The sequence below is a fragment of the Symsagittifera roscoffensis genome, chromosome 1, assembly GCF_963678635.1.
Source record: "Symsagittifera roscoffensis chromosome 1, txSymRosc1.1, whole genome shotgun sequence".
In the NCBI taxonomy this organism is placed as follows: Eukaryota; Metazoa; Xenacoelomorpha; order Acoela; family Convolutidae; genus Symsagittifera; species Symsagittifera roscoffensis.
Window position 1 is genome coordinate 59,383,052 of NC_087062.1, and position 17,310 is coordinate 59,400,361.

At 44.1% G+C, this 17,310-nt stretch overlaps 1 protein-coding gene across 1 annotated transcript in view; it reads right to left on the reverse strand.

Moving 5' to 3' along the window:
- The window catches only part of LOC134846602 (protein SET-like), a 339,248-nt gene that overhangs the window by 41,904 nt on the left and 280,034 nt on the right, over positions 1 to 17,310 (reverse strand). The gene's annotated exons all lie outside the window — the stretch shown is intronic.

The window sequence follows — 17,310 nt, forward strand, 5'->3', positions numbered from 1 at the left end:
AACAGCTTTTAAAACTAAAATCCAAAGTGCAGTTGGATTAAGAATTTTTTTGCGGTTCAGCTATAGAGTGACAATTTTACATGGCTGTGATTTTTGGGAATGTAGGTTCTGTTAGCTGCAAATTTCTGCAACTGACCACTGGCACTGTAACTGGAGATGCACTCAAGATTGTGGAGGCTCACAAACATGACAATAACGCGCGATGAAGACATCGATCTTGAGTCTGGGGAGTATGTGCCAGTCGGTCATATCCTGAAGTTTATTCTTGATTTTGGGTTGAAATGCTTTTTTGAAAAATTCGAACTGACCATGTAACGCTGATGCTTATCGCAATAACTGAAATGAAAAAGCAGAAAAAGATCAGAAGAACCGAATAATAATTGCGGGAATATTGACGGAAATTTTTTCTTGAGTCCAATTGTTATTCGCATTTTGTCCAAAAAAATTCCATTCGAGAATTGAGAAATGGACACGGGAACGAACCCAACAAGAGGTTGGGACCTACAGTCCTGGCGCCACACGAGAACTATTACAGGACCTGAGTGAGGAAGAATGAGTGAGGAAAGAATCATGATCAACTCTGATGATGAAGAAAAACTGTCAAGGCATATCACGGTATGGAGCGCGTGTGGGCCTAGTAACTCGAGTGGGACGAATTAGACCAGGTACTCGGGGTGGATTCTTGAGTCTTGAGTGGGGAAAAGTAACTGGGGCTTGAGCTAGAACTCAAATAAAATCGGAGTGAACAAAAAGAATATTTTAACCTGCAAACTATTGTTATCTTATATACTATATCTATTTAAATATCAAAATTTTGGATGACAAGATTCTGACATGTGTGATCAAAAGAAATTTTAAACAGCTTTAAAACTAAAATCCAAAGTGCAGTTGGATTAAGAATTTTTTTGCGGTTCAGCTATAGAGTGACGATTTTACATGGCTGTGATTTTTGGGAATGTAGATTCTGTTAGCTGCAAATTTCTGCAACTGACCACTGGCACTGTATCTGGAGATGCACTCAAGATTGTGCAGGCTCACAAACATGACAACAACGCGCGATGAAGACATCGATCTTGAGTCTGGGGAGTATGTGCCAGTCGGTCATATCCCGAAGTTTGTTCTTAATTTTGGGTTGAAATGTTTTTTTGAAAAATTCGAACTTACCATGTAACGCTGATGCTTATCGCAATACCTGAAATGAAAAAGCAGAAAAAGATCAGAAGAACCGAATCATAATTGCGGGAAAATTGACGGAAATTTGTTCTTGAGTCAAATTGTTATTCGCATTTTGTCCAATAAAATTCCATTCGAGAATTGAGAAATGGACACGGGAACGAACTCAGTTAGAGGTTGGGACCTACAGTCCTAGCGCCACACGAGAACTATTACAGGACCTGAGTGAGGAAGAATGAGTGAGAAAAGAATCATGATCAATTCCGATGATGAAGAAAATTTTTCAAGGCAGATCACGGTATCGAGCGCGTGTGCGCCTAGTAACTCGAAGGCAAGTGGGACAAATTAGGCCAGGTACTCGGGGTGGATTCTTGATTCTTGAATAGGGAAAAGTAACTGATGCTTGAGCTAGAACTCAAATAAAATCGGAGTGAACAAAAAGAAGATTCTAACCTGCAAATTATTGTTATCTTATATACTATATCTATTTAAATATCAAAATTTTGGATGACAAGATTCTGACTGGTTTGATCAAAAGAAATTTTAAACAGATTTTAAAACTAAAATCCAAAGTGCAGTTGGATTAAGTATTTTTTTGCGGTTCAGCTATAGAGTGACGATTTTACATGGCTGTGATTTTTGGGAATGTAGGTTCTGTTAGCTGCAAATTTCTGCAACTGACCACTGGCACTGTATCTGGAGATGCACTCAAGATTTTGGAGGCTCACAAACATGACAATAACGCGCGATGAAGACATCGATCTTGAGTCTGGGGAGTATGTGCCAGTCGGTCATATCCTGAAGTTTATTCTTGATTTTGGGCTGAAATGCTTTTTTGAAAAATTCGAATTGACCATGTAACGCTGATGTTTATTGCAATAACTGAAATGAAAAAGCAGAAAAAGATCAGAAGAACCGAATAATAATTGCGGGAAAATTTACGGAAATTTGTTCTTGAGTCAAATTGTTATTCGCATTTTGTCCAATAAAATTCCATTCGAGCAGAGCTGTCTTGTTCGTGGTAGAGAAAGCCGAGAACTACTGCGAGATAGTTTTTACTGGAGCAAGGCGAACCTTGATTGAGCGTAACCGCACAACTGTTAAATTTGTGCAGCTGATTTTAGGTAATCAAATACATCTTTTTAAAACAACAGTTTCCTAAAAATTCTGATCAGTTTTACACAAATTTTTTCCTCGAACATATCAATTTATGATTAAACTAGGTTAGAATTTTCTTTCAGCTACTTTTATTAGTAGACTACAACTTTTAGAGTTAACTCCTTGCTCCCGAATTCATCGCATATGTTTATTTTTCAGCGTTTTCACTGGAGATGCAATGCGGAAATCGATCTTTTACCAGACTGACCATTTACAAGTACATTTATAACATGAAATTTTTACCAGACTCGATTATCAAGTTTGATGGACACATGTTTTATTCTGGTTAAAAACAATATTTCCAATCTCACCGATAGCCAAAGATAACAATCAACGAACTCCAGAGACATTAAACAATGACTCACAAGCTACGAAGGCATCATCATATACAGAATAACTGAAAGCTGGGTCAACAACCATAGTAGGCCTGAGACCAAAATAGAAGCAGCTGGCTGTGGCAAAAACCCCAAATTTTGACACGGTGGCGGCAATAACAACTGAAACTATGAACATAGAGCAAAAAACCAGCGACTAAGAAGACGACAGAACCGGCAGATGACATAACAACAATAGGCATCAAGGCCATCAAGAAAGGAAAAACAATAGCAATTCTGATGAGAAACTTAGACTCGAAATTTAGAGAAATGCTATTGGAGACCGAGAACAGCTAACGAAGAGGTCAAAAGTATCAAGCAAGAAGGCCCAGAAAACCGATATTTTGTGATAAGCACAGCGGACAAAAAATGGATGAACTACTCCAGAAAGTCTAAGAGTCAGACAAGGAAAACATTAGACTTGACATGCAGTCAGTGCAGAGCTATAATGAGATGCTTGGACAATTAAGGAATTAGGAATACTTTGATAAATAATTAACAACAATCGGAGAATTCGAAAACAATCCAGTCGAAATTCAATGCACTCTTGAGAAGTTCATGTCAATCGAAATAAGCTGAAGCCTATCGGGCAGCTGAGACACTGAAGTACAGGGTCCGATTCAAAGGTCAATGTAGACAACTGCTGGAAAGATCCAACGTGCTTTTGACCACTCCAATGAATCCGACTATTAGAGACGGGTCAACCAACACCAAATTTACACTTGATCACATCAACTCCTGCAACCATGCAACCATGTGGGTACACACTTGGGAAATGATGAGGGCCGTGTTAGCCTTCACAACTAGGATATCTGAATCCAGTGAAATAAGCAAAATTGAGAGATATAAGAAAACTTTCAGGAAGATTTCAAGGGTTACACTGACGGATGCATAGATACATGGGTTGAGGTGAAAAAATTATACCAAGTGCAAGACAATCTCATCGACAAACAATCTTGTACTGCACTCGAAGGAATACCCTGAAATGTATGGTGGCAAAGAAGGGAGAGAATAAAGACACGGCTAAATAATTTTTGATATCCTCTTGAACCGCTCTGAAGAGATTTAAAAACTGAAGAAAGTTGGAAGATTAATCAATCGATGGGTTTGGATGAACTAGATATCCTACGCCGAAAATGACCCCGAGGAGTCTGGAATATCGGCAAGGCATTACAAGTCGTAATTGTAATAAAAAACGATTATTTAATAACGATGTTAGCTACCTTTTACAACTTATCAAAAAACGATGCTCCAACTCCAGAAGAAATGAGAAAAAATCAGGAGAGTATATGCTGATGAAACCACAGAAGAACTACAGAAAGAAAGGGAACTACTCAGAAGGACAATTTGGTTGAACGTAGGTCCTGCGCTGCTAACTGTGGCTCAGTGGATCATCATTCGACTGGTTGCACACTGTATAGACAGGGGATAAAAAAAATAGGATTCTCTCCAAACGAAAAAAAAACCTGGAAAAGATGGACAAACTTTTAATTTTCAGCGGGCTCTTGAACAAAATAGGTGCAAGTTGCTTCTTTTGCAGCCAGAAGGGGCAATTCGAGATGGGCTGCACACTTTTTGGGATGCAGAAAAAATCAAAATCACCCTATACACAAAATAGCCTAAGCCGCAATACAGAATACTGGAAAAAAAAACAAACGGAAAGTATGGATCTCCAGATTAGCGACGCAAATCCAGAGAAGAACGTGACTAAGTCGGTCATAACAATGTCAAGCGGTTAAAAACAAACGAACCAAAGGACATGATGTGACAGACTTTAGAGGTGATTCATGAAAATTTATGAGCTGACGCCCTAAACGATGTCTGACAAGATGAAATGGTATTTTTCAAAACTTCGAATTGACCATGTCATGCTCATACTCAAGTTTATCGCAGCAACTGGAATAAAAAAGCAAAAATGATCAGAAGAACCGATTAATAATTGCGGGAAAGTTGACGGAAAATTGTTCTCGAGTCAAATTGCTATTCGCGATTCGCCAAATATAAATTAATTCGAGTAGAGTTGTCTTGTTACTGATAGGGTGGTTGGTATTTCTTGAGTGATTTGTCTGGTTTTGGTATTTCTTGAGGGGCAAATGCTAGTTTAGCAGTTTCTTGAGCATTCTACAGTCTTCAATTATGGTCAATTGTTTCTGGATTTCGATGCCGGCGGCGCTGAAAAAGCCCACACTTGATGAGCTATGCAGGCGTTTGAGGAATCTGGACTATTCCCAATTGAGTGAGCGGATGGCCATGTTGAACGCCATCCTGCAGCTGGAGTCGCAGGGAAAAGGTAGGGAGTCCGCAAAGTGAACTGTGCTGAATTGTGCTACACGTCACACGGGATCTCGAACCAAGAGCAAGCCAAATGGCTTTCGCGGAGTACCGACGGGGGCTTGAGGGGTCTGACTTGACAAGGAATCCGGGCTTGAGTAACACAATGGTGTATGGTACTGGTGAGATTCCTCTTCCTACCAGACCAACCACGAGAGCCGGGGGTCCTATGAGCAGCAAGCCCACGTCGATGTTTCGATCCCAACAAACGGAAGAAGCAAATCCTGACACCACCAGACTAGCAATGGACCCTGAAGAGGTCCAGAACGAACGAGTCTAGCCTGCACAATTCCTTTTGCATGAACAGGGAATCGAAAGTGAAAGGTTCACCAAATCAGGCAAAGAGTTTGCAAGAACAGAGGGAGTGGATGCGATCCTTCGAACAGCTAAAAGCGTGGGAAGAGATCGTAATCAGCTCCGATGATGAGCAAGCGCTGCTAAGGCAGATCACGGCGTCAAAATCATCAGGGCCTAGCACCTCAAAGGCTAGGAACACGAAATGAGCAGGGGATTTAATGAGGGTTTCTTGAGTCTTGAGAGGGAAGGAAAGGGGCTTGAGTGTGAACTCGGATGAAATCTGAGGTCACAAAAAAGAAATTTTAACGAAACGAAAAATTGTTATTAATATGCTATAATTATTATATAAATCAAAGAGCTGCATGACAATTTTCCGATTGGATAGGACAAAAGAAATTTTAATCATTAACTTCAAAAGCGGAGATTTGAGGTGCAGATTTTGATTGCTGTTTAGAGATAGTGTGACAATTTTACATGGTTGTGAATTTTGGGGTGTAGATAAAGTTAAATCTGCTGCAAACTGTAAATGACCACTGGCACTGTATCTTGAGCAACACTCAACATTCTGGGGATTCACTGGCAAACGGCAACACGCGATGAGGACATCGATCTTGAGTCCGGGGAGTATGTGCCAGTCGGTCATATTTGGAAGTTTGACCTTGAGAAATACGAACAACGTAATTTTAGGGTGAAATATAATTTTTCAAAAATTCGTATTGAGCCTGTCATGCTCAACTTTCTCGCGACAACTGAAAATCTCAGAAATGCAAGATCAGAATAACCGAATTACAATCGCGGGAAAGTATTTGAAAAAAGCAGCGGGAAATTGCTATTCGCAGTTTTCAGACATAAAAATTGCACGAGAGTAGAGCTGTCCTATCCTGAAATAGGAGGCAGAACAATTACGAAAGAAGAGTATATTGATTCGAAGTGGACGAGAGTGAACCTTCGGTTGAAAGGTGGACAACCGAAGTCTCTCAATGGTCCCACCCAAAACTTTAGTTCTCAAGTGAAAACTCATTTCCATTGTTGGAATTTATTAATAGCAAACTTCTCAAGTTATTACGTTTATGCTAGAGTCGCTAGTTAGTTTAGTTACTCCAATTCTCGAGTGTGCTGGTATGTGAGCACCCAATTTAGTTTTCTTGAGTGTGTTTTATAATTGTTATGTTGAGGTAAGGAGAGTTTTAGGTTGATCCATCTGAAATGGATCCAAAGAAGCTGCACTGTCTAATAAAAAGTAACTGTAAGGACTGTTCCGACCCTATATTTAACGGCGTTCGCGTATTTTGGGTATTTTGAGACCTAAATATGTGGACGCTCTTATTTTACAGAGTGGGGGGGGGGGTATTTTGGTAGTGGCCTTTGAGATGTAACGAGGGTTTTAGTCTCATGTCGCAAGTGAACCGAATTGGCTCCGACCGTTCGAGGTAGAAAAACTCAAGAGAAAGTGTCCCTGACTCTTGAGCCAATAGTTATAGGGCCTATTTTTCTTTAACCTCATATGTGACTTAAGTAGGCGACTGTTACAGAAACACCCACAGCGACGGGTCGCATCAATCTTGATCGATTAGCTCAGGAGCAAATGAGCAAAGATCTGGAGACCTGGACACCTCCACAACCCACGCCATCCTTGAGATCTTGAATTGAGTCAAACCAATCCACTAGCAGCGGATGTGTCACTACCTGGCCTGACACCCAGTTTGACCCACTGCCTGAAGGAGTTACAGGAAAGATTGCAGTCAAGAACCACCGAAAGCCCCGTATCGGTAGCGGAACCGTCCACTTGGAAGAAGCAACCAGTGAGGGTTGAATTTTTCTCGAATTACAAGAAGTTGGTAAATGGGAGATACCAACGACACCACAAGGAAGACTGGACGAGCGCCCGAAGGGGAAAGAGAGCAGCCATCAACGAAGCGGCCTGGTTGGATTACCTGAAAAAAGAACCGAGAACACCTGAGGGCGCGGCTCACTTGATAATAGGAGACAGCTTAGTCAGATTTCTCACAAGAGTCGGGAGGCACTGGAAAATAGGTGTCTTGAGGTTCTCAGGTGCAGCAACGCCTCAAATGTTGGCTTCACCGGAAATTCTAGAAGTGAGGAAGATACACACCGTCACCATGATGATGGGTAGAAATTACATTTCTAGAGGCGATTTCAGGAAAATGACTCAGTGGCCAGAGAAAGTGAGCTGCTTGTTACAGGAGGCAAGAATCTATTTGGATCCTACGGTACTGACGACTTGTACTGTGCCGTATAATATGATGCTGGATGGCAATGGACTGAGCATGAATGGAAGGGTGCGTCACATCAATGGGATAATACTCGAGATACAAGGGAGCGGTGCTTTGCCGTTGAAATTGCTGCAGGGTGCCCGTATGATAGAGGATCTCCTACCGGCCGGATGTTCCTCCTATAGTATCAAATTTGATCAACCCTAAGGCCTTTCAGAAGCATGACTACAATCTGGAGTCAGATTTGCTGGAAACTGGACAGTTTAGTTTTGGCCCACTTGTTAGACCGGTGAGAGGCACAATCGATTCCAGAGACACTTCAGCGAGTAGCAGGTGCAGGCAGCCGGACTGGACTTCTCTGAAAAAAAAACACGAGGGGATCTTCGACGCCACAGAGCTCGCTGGTGTCTTCTGTCGTAGTGGTTGAGATAGGCAACGAGAACAAGTCCTGAGGAGAAGCCCTAAAGGGCACGAGCAAGGCCAAATACCCAGAGAGAATGGGACTTAGACCTGACGGAGTTGGCTTGCCGTCTCGTGTTGATGGAAAGTCTAGAGCTCAAGCGGTTGTCTCATGAAGGCCTAATTGGTCATGATTGAGTAGACTGGATGAAAACGCATGAGGCGCATTTTTCTCGAGAGAGGACCTCAAAAACGGCGGACCTGACAGGTGTCCCGAGAAGGGTGATGTTTGGCCCGATCAACTATCGACCATTAGAGAAGCTGGGGAGTCCAGGTGCGATTTCGGAGCCACTAAAACACAACACCGACCTGGCCAGAGTAAGGATGACGATACCAGCGCAGTTACCGGAGTGGAGAAACCTCTAGATCCCAAGGCTATTGGCTTCCTGACACTGCTTATGCGGGTTCAGAATCGTCGAAAGATGCAAGATACGTAGAGGAATTTAGAGCGTCCAGGTTGGCTAAGGCACTGAATGATGATCATCGCGGAATCGGACTTCGCGGGAAAGTAAGAGAAGTTGTTCTGATTGCAAACTTTTTGTCTATATGTTGTCGGGGGCCCAACTGAACCAGATGTTGACTCTGGTGGTAGCAATTAAGTCGGAGACACCATGCGAGCCGAAGCTGCTACTGTTTGCGGGGATGAATGACCACCTGCACGCAGCGGAACTTCTACGGCCCTTGAGAAGCAGGGAACCCGCGCCGAAGAAGATCTGGGAGCCAGTACAAAGGTTTTCCTCCGCGATGAACGAGATACAGGAGTTGGTGGCGGTCAGGCTGGGATAAAAAACAAATATGGTATTCACGTCGTCGCCAGTGTACACGAGCATGCCACCTGCCCTTCAACTCGTCTACGCAGTGCTTATCTTAATAGCGGAAGGCAGTGGGTTGCGTATGATGATAGCTGCCCCTAATCGGGATTCGGAACCAAAAGGCTGAGACTCCTGAGGTCGTAAGTGGCGGCAAGCTGCGCGGATATACCTCATGCTCTGATAGACTTTTACGAGCTCGCGGATGTCTTGATAGCATTTGATGAAGTATTGTGCTTGAAGATCCCGAATCTGGCGAGGCAACTGAAATTCAACCAGAGATCAACGATGACCACTAGGTGCTCAAGCACTTGAACCCGAAGTTGTGTTTCCGGAACATGTAACTCACAATCATGGGCTCCAAGCGGCCTGTACATGACAAGAAAAATGCGGTGTACGCAGTGAAGAAGCTAGAGTTGATGATGTTTCGCCTCACTCAAGAGAGAGGAAGATGGCCATATCTGACGCCAAGACTAGAAATTGTGGGTGAAAAATTGAAAGAGACAGCACGCTTGGTTTGGCGACATAACAGAAAGAGAGAGAAGCGAAGTGCAGATAGTGGCTGAGTGCTTTACAAACACTAGGGTGAATATAGCAACGGCGCTGGGGTTCTTCTCAACGATGTGCAGTTTGCAATCACTGGAGATGCTGGAGTCTGAGCACCATTTGGTGACAGCGTTGAGCGTGGAGTCGTGGCCCGGGGCGCTGCAAACAACCCAGAAACACATCAGAGGGTAGAAGCTTGGTCTTGAGGCAGAAATGGGATTTCCCGTGAGCGAGGCTTACGGTCTGCCAGTAAATGCAAAAGTCTTGGTGGGATCAGTAATGGCCAACCTATGTGGGAGCCACTATCCATCACACATGGCGATGGTAGAGGTATCCAGCCAAAGGGTACTAGTGGACAAGGCCTTCTCGGTGCCCAAGTGCGTACGACTGGCTCGAAAGTCGCATCATTCACATAAGCTGTTGACGAAGATCCTGGGGACTGTGCCAAGGGAACAAAGAGATGACTTGAGTGAAATCTGGGGAGAAGAACTCTTTAGTTTGGCCTTCTCGGTGCCCAAGTGCGTACGACTGGCTCGAAAGTCGCATCATTCACATAAGCTGTTGACAAAGATCCTGGGGACTGTGCCAAGGGAACAAAGAGATGACTTGAGTGAAATCTGGGGAGAAGAACTCTTGAGTTTGACAAGTGACTTCGAGAGACAAAATACCATCGGGAAGCCGATGATTAGTGTCCCAGCACAGGAGGAAAAGGATACATTACATGAGAAGATGATGGAATTGAAACCTCTGCTGGAGGCTTCGGGAGAACGCAATCTCCGGAGCATCGATATTACACTTGGGGAATGCCCATGCCATTGCTTGGCACAGACAGTGTGGTACCCGGAACACTCAAAACTCGGTTTAGTGTGTGACGTGGAAGAAACTCGGTCAATCGGATTACCCGATCATCGGCAGAAGGTGACCATCTTGGTAGTGAGTACGATGTTGGCGTTGCGATGGATCGAGGAGAAGTGACGAAATATCGGGAATCGAAGACAACAACGGCGGGATCGATATACGCTATTGATTATAGCAGGAGACTTGAGTTGTTTGAGACGGCGTGCAAGGTATTCGCCATACCTATGGAGGTTAGGCACGTATGGAGCCGCATAAGGTTCTTCCCGAGGTTTCGAGCGACATTGACATCTTGGTTGTATATGGTGACGAAAGACCACATGAAAAAACATCGTACGGAGTATCGACAGTTCCTGGCAGAGATAGGACCGAAAGCCTTCAAGAGACCTTTGCTGACCCATCGAAATGCGATCACGACGGGTTGGAAAAGAGTCGGTAGGGTGTCTAAAGATAACACCAAAGCGAGAGAATCGATACTGGAGGAGGACTTTGCGAAGAACGTGAGCCTGATCCTGCACAATTCCTTTTGCTATAATTAATGCTATAATTAAAAAATATGCTATATATTTTATGTTATCAAAAAACTGCATGACGATTTTCCGATTGGATAGGACAGAAGAAATTTTAATCATTAGCTTCAAAAGCGGAAATTTAAGGTGCAGGTGTATGCAAATTTTGATTGCTGTTCAGCGATAGTGTGACAATTTTACATGGTTGTGAATTTTGGGGTGTAGGTAAAGTTAAATCTGCTGCAAAATTCTGTAAATGACCACTGGCACTGTATCTTGAGCAACCCTCAACATTCTGGGGATTCACTGGCAGACGGCAACACGCGATGAGGACATCGGTCTTGAGTCCGGGGAGTATGTGCCAGTCGGTCATATTTGGAAGTTTGAACTTGAGAAATACGAACAACGTAATTTTGGGGTAAAACGTAATTTTTCAAAAATTCGAATTGAGCCTGTCCTGCTCAACTTTCTCGCGACAAGATCAGAGCGACCGAATTGAAATCGCGGGAAAGTAATTGAAAAAAGCAGCGGGAATTTGCTATTCGTAATTTCCAGACATAAAAATCGCACGAGAGTAGAGCTGTCCTATCCTGAAATAGGAGGCAGAATGATTACGAAAGAAGAGTATATTGATTTGAAGTGGACGAGAGTGAACCTTCGGTGGAAAGGTGGACAACCAAAGTCTCCGAATGGTCCAACCCAAAACTTTAGTTCTCAAGTGAAAAATCATTTCTTTTGTTGGAATTTATTAATAGCAAACTTCTCAAGTTATTACATTTATGCTAGAGTCGCTAGTTAATTTAGTTACTCCAATTTTCGAGTGTGCTGGTATGTGAGTACCCAATTTAGTTTTCTTGAGTGTGTTTTATAATTGTTATGATGAGGCAAGGAGAGTTTTAGGTTGATCCATCTGAAATGGATCAAAGTTCCACTGTGTAATAAAAAGTAACTGTACGGACTGTTCCGACCCTATTTTTAACGGCGTTCGCGTATTTTGGGTATTTTGAGACCTAAGTATGGGGACGCTCTTATTTTCTAGAATGGGGGGGGGTATTTTGTTAGTGGCCTTTGAGCTGTAACGAGGGTTTTAGTCTCATGTCGCCAGTGAACCGAATTGGCTCCGACCGTTCGAGGTAGAAAAACACAAGAGATAGTGTCCCTGACTCTTGAGCTAATGGTTATAGGGCATATTTTTCTTCAACCTCATATGTGACTTAAGTAGGCGACTGTTACAGTAACACCCACAGCGACGGCTCGCATCAATCTTGATCGAGTAGCTCAGGAGCAAATGAGTAGAGTTCTGTAGACCTGGACACCTCCACAACCCACGCCATCCTTGAGATCTAGAATTGAGTCAAACCAAGCCACTAGCAGCGGCTGTGTCACTACCTGGCCTGACACTCAGTTTGACCCGCGATAGCCAGGGTAGCGCGGAAACTTCCTGCCTGAAGGAGTTACACGAAAGATTGCAGTCAAGAACCACCGAAAGCCCCGTATCGGTAGCGGAACCGTCCACTTGGAAGAAGCAACCAGTGAGGGGTGCAGTTTTGTCGAATTACAAGAAGGTGGTAAATGGGAGATACCAACGACACTACAAGGTAGACTGGACGAGCGCCCAATGAGAAAAGAGAGCAGCCATCAACGAAGCGGCCTGGTTGGAATACCTGAAAAAAGAACCGAGAACACCTGAGGGCGCGGCTCACTTGATAATAGGAGACAGCTTAGTCAGCGTTCTCACAAGAGTCGGGACGCACTGGCAAATAGGTGTCTTGAGGTTCTCAGTTACAGCGACGCCTCAAATTGTGGCTTCACCGAAAATGCTAGAGGTGAGGAAGATACACACCGTCACCATGATGATGAGTAGAAATTACGTTTCTAGAGGCGATTTCAGGAAAATGACTCAGTGGCCAGAGAAAGTGAGCTGCTTGTTACAGGAGGCAAGAATCTATTTGGATCCTACGGTACTGACGACTTGTACTGTGCCGTATAATATGATGCTGGATGGCAATGGACTGAGCATGAATGGAAGGGTGCGTCACATCAATAGGATAATACTCGAGATCCAAGGGAGCGGTGCTTTGCCGTTGAAATTGCTGCAGGGTGCCGGTATGATGGAGGATCCCCTACCGGCCGGATGTTCCTCCTATGGTATCAAATTTGATCAACCCAGGGGCGTGTAGTGGTTGATTAAGGCCTTTCAGAAGCATGACTATAATCTGGAGTCAGATTTGCTGGAAACTGGACAGTTTATTTTTGGCCCACTTGTAAGACCGGTGAGAGGGACAATCGATTCCAGAGACACTTCAGCGAGTAGCAGGTGCAGGCAGCCGGACTCGACTTCTCTGAAAAAAAAACACGAGGGGCTCTTCGAAGCCACAGAGCTCGCTGGCTGGTGTCTTTTGTCGTAGTGGTTGAGAGAGGCAACGAGAACAAGTCCTCAGGAGAAGCCCTAAAGGGCACGAGAAAGGCCAGATACCCAGAAAGAATGGGACCTAGACCTGACGGAGTTGGCTTGCCGGCTCGAGTTGATGGAAAGTCTAGAGCTCAAGCGGTTGTCTCATGAAGGCCTAATTGGTCATGATTGAGTAGACTGGAAAAATACGCATGAGGTGCATTTTTCTCGAGAGAGGACCTCAAAAACGGCGGACCTGACAGGTGTCCCGAGAAGGGTGATGTTTGGTCCGATCAACTATCGACCATTAAAGGAAGTGGGGAACCTCTTATTTTCTTCATATTCCTCATAACGAAATCGGGCATAGAAAAAACTGAAAACAAGCCAATTTGAGGAAACGTACATTTTTCGTTGTTGGACATGGTTGTGAATTTCTAATTATTTAGTTCAGGTCGTATTTTCGCATATCATTTGGTTGAATTGAAATAAATACTTGACTGTGATGCAATGAAATAGTATCATCAAAAGTCCTTCATTAAACTAGAAAAAACTAAATTATCTTTTAAAGCATTTTGAGGGAAAATCATAAGTGAGTATTTTGAAAGTCATTCATAACACAGAGGGAAGTAGAGTTTGGCACCACTGGCGACACAAGCTGGAAAAAATCTGAAGTTGAGAAATTAAATGAGAAATTAAAACTGTCAATTCAAACACTTTCGCACATACCTTGCATATCATGTTCAACAGTTAAAACTTTAAAAAAATGAAGAAAGATTATAATAAAAAGTCAGTTATAACTTAAAAATCATATTGATTAAATTCTGTACCAATCAGTCATATCCTGATGTTTTATTTTGATTAGGGACGAAATGGTGTTTTTTTGAAAACTTCGAATTGACCATGTCATGCTCATACTCAAGTTTATCGCAGCAACTGGAATAAAAAAGCAAAAATGATCAGAAGAACCGATTAATAATTGCGGGAAAGTTGACGGAAAATTGTTCTTGAGTCAAATTGCTATTCGCGATTCGCCAAATATAAATTAATTCGAGTAGAGTTGTCTTGTTACTGATAGGGTGGTTGGTATTTCTTGAGTGATTTGTCTGGTTTTGGTATTTCTTGAGGGGCAAATGCTAGTTTAGCAGTTTCTTGAGCATTCTACAGTCTTCAATTATGGTCAATTGTTTCTGGATTTCGATGCCGGCGGCGCTGAAAAAGCCCACACTTGATGAGCTATGCAGGCGTTTGAGGAATCTGGACTATTCCCAATTGAGTGAGCGGATGGCGATGTTGAACGCCATCCTGCAGCTGGAGCCGCAGTGAGAAGGTAGGGAGTCCGCAAAGGGAACTGTGCTGATGTTGTGCTACACGTCACTCGTGATCTCGAACCAAGAGAAAGTGAGCTGCTTGTTACAGGAGGCAAGAATCTACTTGGATCCTACGGTACTGACGACTTGTACTGTGCCGTATAACATGATGCTGTATGGCAATGGACTGAGCATGAATGAGAGGGTGCGTCACATCAGTGGGATAAAACTCGAGATCCAAGGGAGCGGTGTTTTGCCGTCGTTGAAATCGCTGCAGGTTGCCAGCATGATGGAGGATCCCCTACCGGCCGGATGTTCCTCCTATAGTATCAATTTTGATCAACCCAGGGGCGTGGAAAGGTTGATTAGGGCCTTTCAGAAGCATGACTACAATCTGAAGTCAGATTTGCTGGAAACTGGACAGTTTATTTTTGGCCCACTTGTAAGACCTCGTCTCTTCCCAGTTAGACCGGTGAGATTGACAATCGATTATAGAGACACTTCAGCGAGTAGCAGGTGCAGGCAGCCGGGCTCGATTTCTCTGAAAAAAGACACGAGGGGCTCTTCGACGCCGCAGAGCTCGGTGGTGTCTTCTGTCGTAGTGGTTGAGAGAGGCAACGAGAACAAGTTCTCAGGAGATGCCCTAAATGGCACGAGCAAGGCCAGATACCCAGAGAAAATAAGGGACCTAGACCTGACGGAGTTGGCTTGCCGGCTCGAGTTGATAGAAAGTCTAGAGCTCAAGCGGTTGTCTCATGAAGGCCTAATTGGTCATGATTGAGTAGACTGGATGAAAGCGCATGAAGCGCATTTTTCTGGAGAGAGGATCTCGAAAACGGCGGACCTTACAGGTGTCCCGAGAAGGTTGATGTTTGGCCCGATAAACTAAAGACCATTAAAGAAGCTGGGGAGTCCAGGTGATATTGTGGAGCCACTAAAACATAACACAGACCTGGCCATAGTAAGGATGACGATAACAGCGCAGTTACCGGAGTGGAGAAACCTCTAGATCCCAAGGCTATGGACTTCCTGACACTGCTTATGCGGGTTCAAAATCGTCGAAAGATGCAAGATACATAGAGGAATTTAGAGCGTCCAGGTTGGCTATTATACTGAATGATAATCATTGCGGGTTCGGACTTCGCGGGAAAGTCAGAGAAAATGTTCTGATTGAAAACTTTTTGTTTATATGTTGCCGGGGGCCCAACTGACCCAGATGTTGACTCTGGTGGTAGCAATTAAGTCGGAGACGCCATGCGAGTCGGAGCTGCTACTGTTTGCGAGGATGAATGACCATCTGCACGCAGCGGGACTTCTCCGGCCGTTGAGAAGCAGGGAACGCGCGCCGAAGAAGATCCGGGAGCCAGTACAAAGGTTTTTCTCCGCGATGAACGAGATACAGGAGTTGGTGGCGGTCAGGCTTGGATAAAAAACAAATGTGGTATTCACGTCGTCGCTAGTGTACGAGAGCATGCCACCTGCCCTTCAACTCGTCTACGCAGTGCTGATCCTAATAGCGGAAGGCAGTGGGTTGCGTATGATGATAGCTGGCACTAATTGGAAATCGGAACTAAAGGGCTGAGACTCCTGAGGTCGTAAGTGGCGGCAAGCAGCGCGGATATACCTCATGCTCTGATATGCTTTTACGAGCTCGCGGATGTCTTGATAGCTATTGATGAAGTATTGTGCTTGAAGATCCCGTATCTGGCGAGGCAACTAAAATTCAATTAGAGATCAACGATGACTACTAGGTGCTCAACCACTTGAACCCGAAGTTGTGTTTCCGGAACATGTAACTCACAATCATGGTATCCAAGCGGCCTGTACATGACAAGAAAAACATGACAAGTGTACGCAGTTAAGAAGCTAGAGTTGATGATGATTCGCCTCACTCAAGAGAGAGGAAGATGGCCATATCTGACGCCAAGACTAGAAATTGTGGTTGAAAAATTGCAGCACCCCTCTTGATAAAGTAAGTGTGAGAACTCATGCAGAACCATCTCGAGCAAGCAGAGATGAAAGCATTGACGGGGGGAACGTTCGTCTCCTTGGCGAATGACCCGACCATCAACAAATTCTGGAGAGATAACGTCAATGGATAGCTTAGAACGAAGAAAGCGTATGAGATCTTCGGATTATTGGTTCCTTGCTGGGAGAAAATGTATATTGATGTGTTGTTCTCGGCAGGGAATAACAACTTTGAAACCTTCATCAGGGACCACTTGACCATGTCGATCATCTTGTTACTGGCATTATACCTTGTTATACCTGAGGCTCCTGACGCATGAGAATCTGGCGGTATTTCTTCGTCTGATGAAATATGAGGACCTGATGGCCATGGCTAAATCCACGCAAGTCTTAAAACCTATTCCTACAAGGAAATTATATCTTCTTGAGAAACAAGCTAGGGAGATCTTAGAATACCGACTTTGACGGAGGCTTTCGACTTGATAAGGAAAATAAAGTGTGTGATTTTTGAGCGAGATAGGCTGCCAGCCTCTCTCCCGGAACTTCCTATTGTGAGGCGAATGAACTTGTGAATGAACAATCCCTTGCTGGTGCCGTCTGTGCAGGCCAGAAATGAGGTAGAGCGACAACAAAGAGTGCTCACGCTTGACTGGGATCCCTTGTTTATCGGGCTTTCTTGTGAGGTTAACATTAACTCCTGGACGGACGCAGCAAGAATCATGAGGGGGCTCGATGCCACCAAGGTGTGATGTGCGTGAGTTTAATAGTGCGCTTGAAAAGGTCGGATTCGAGAATAAGGATCCAGTAAACAACGATGGCCGGGTCATAGTGGAGAAAGGACACTTGGGCTCGGAATGGAGACGCAGCACAAGGAAGCATCTGGTGCCGTACGGGTTAG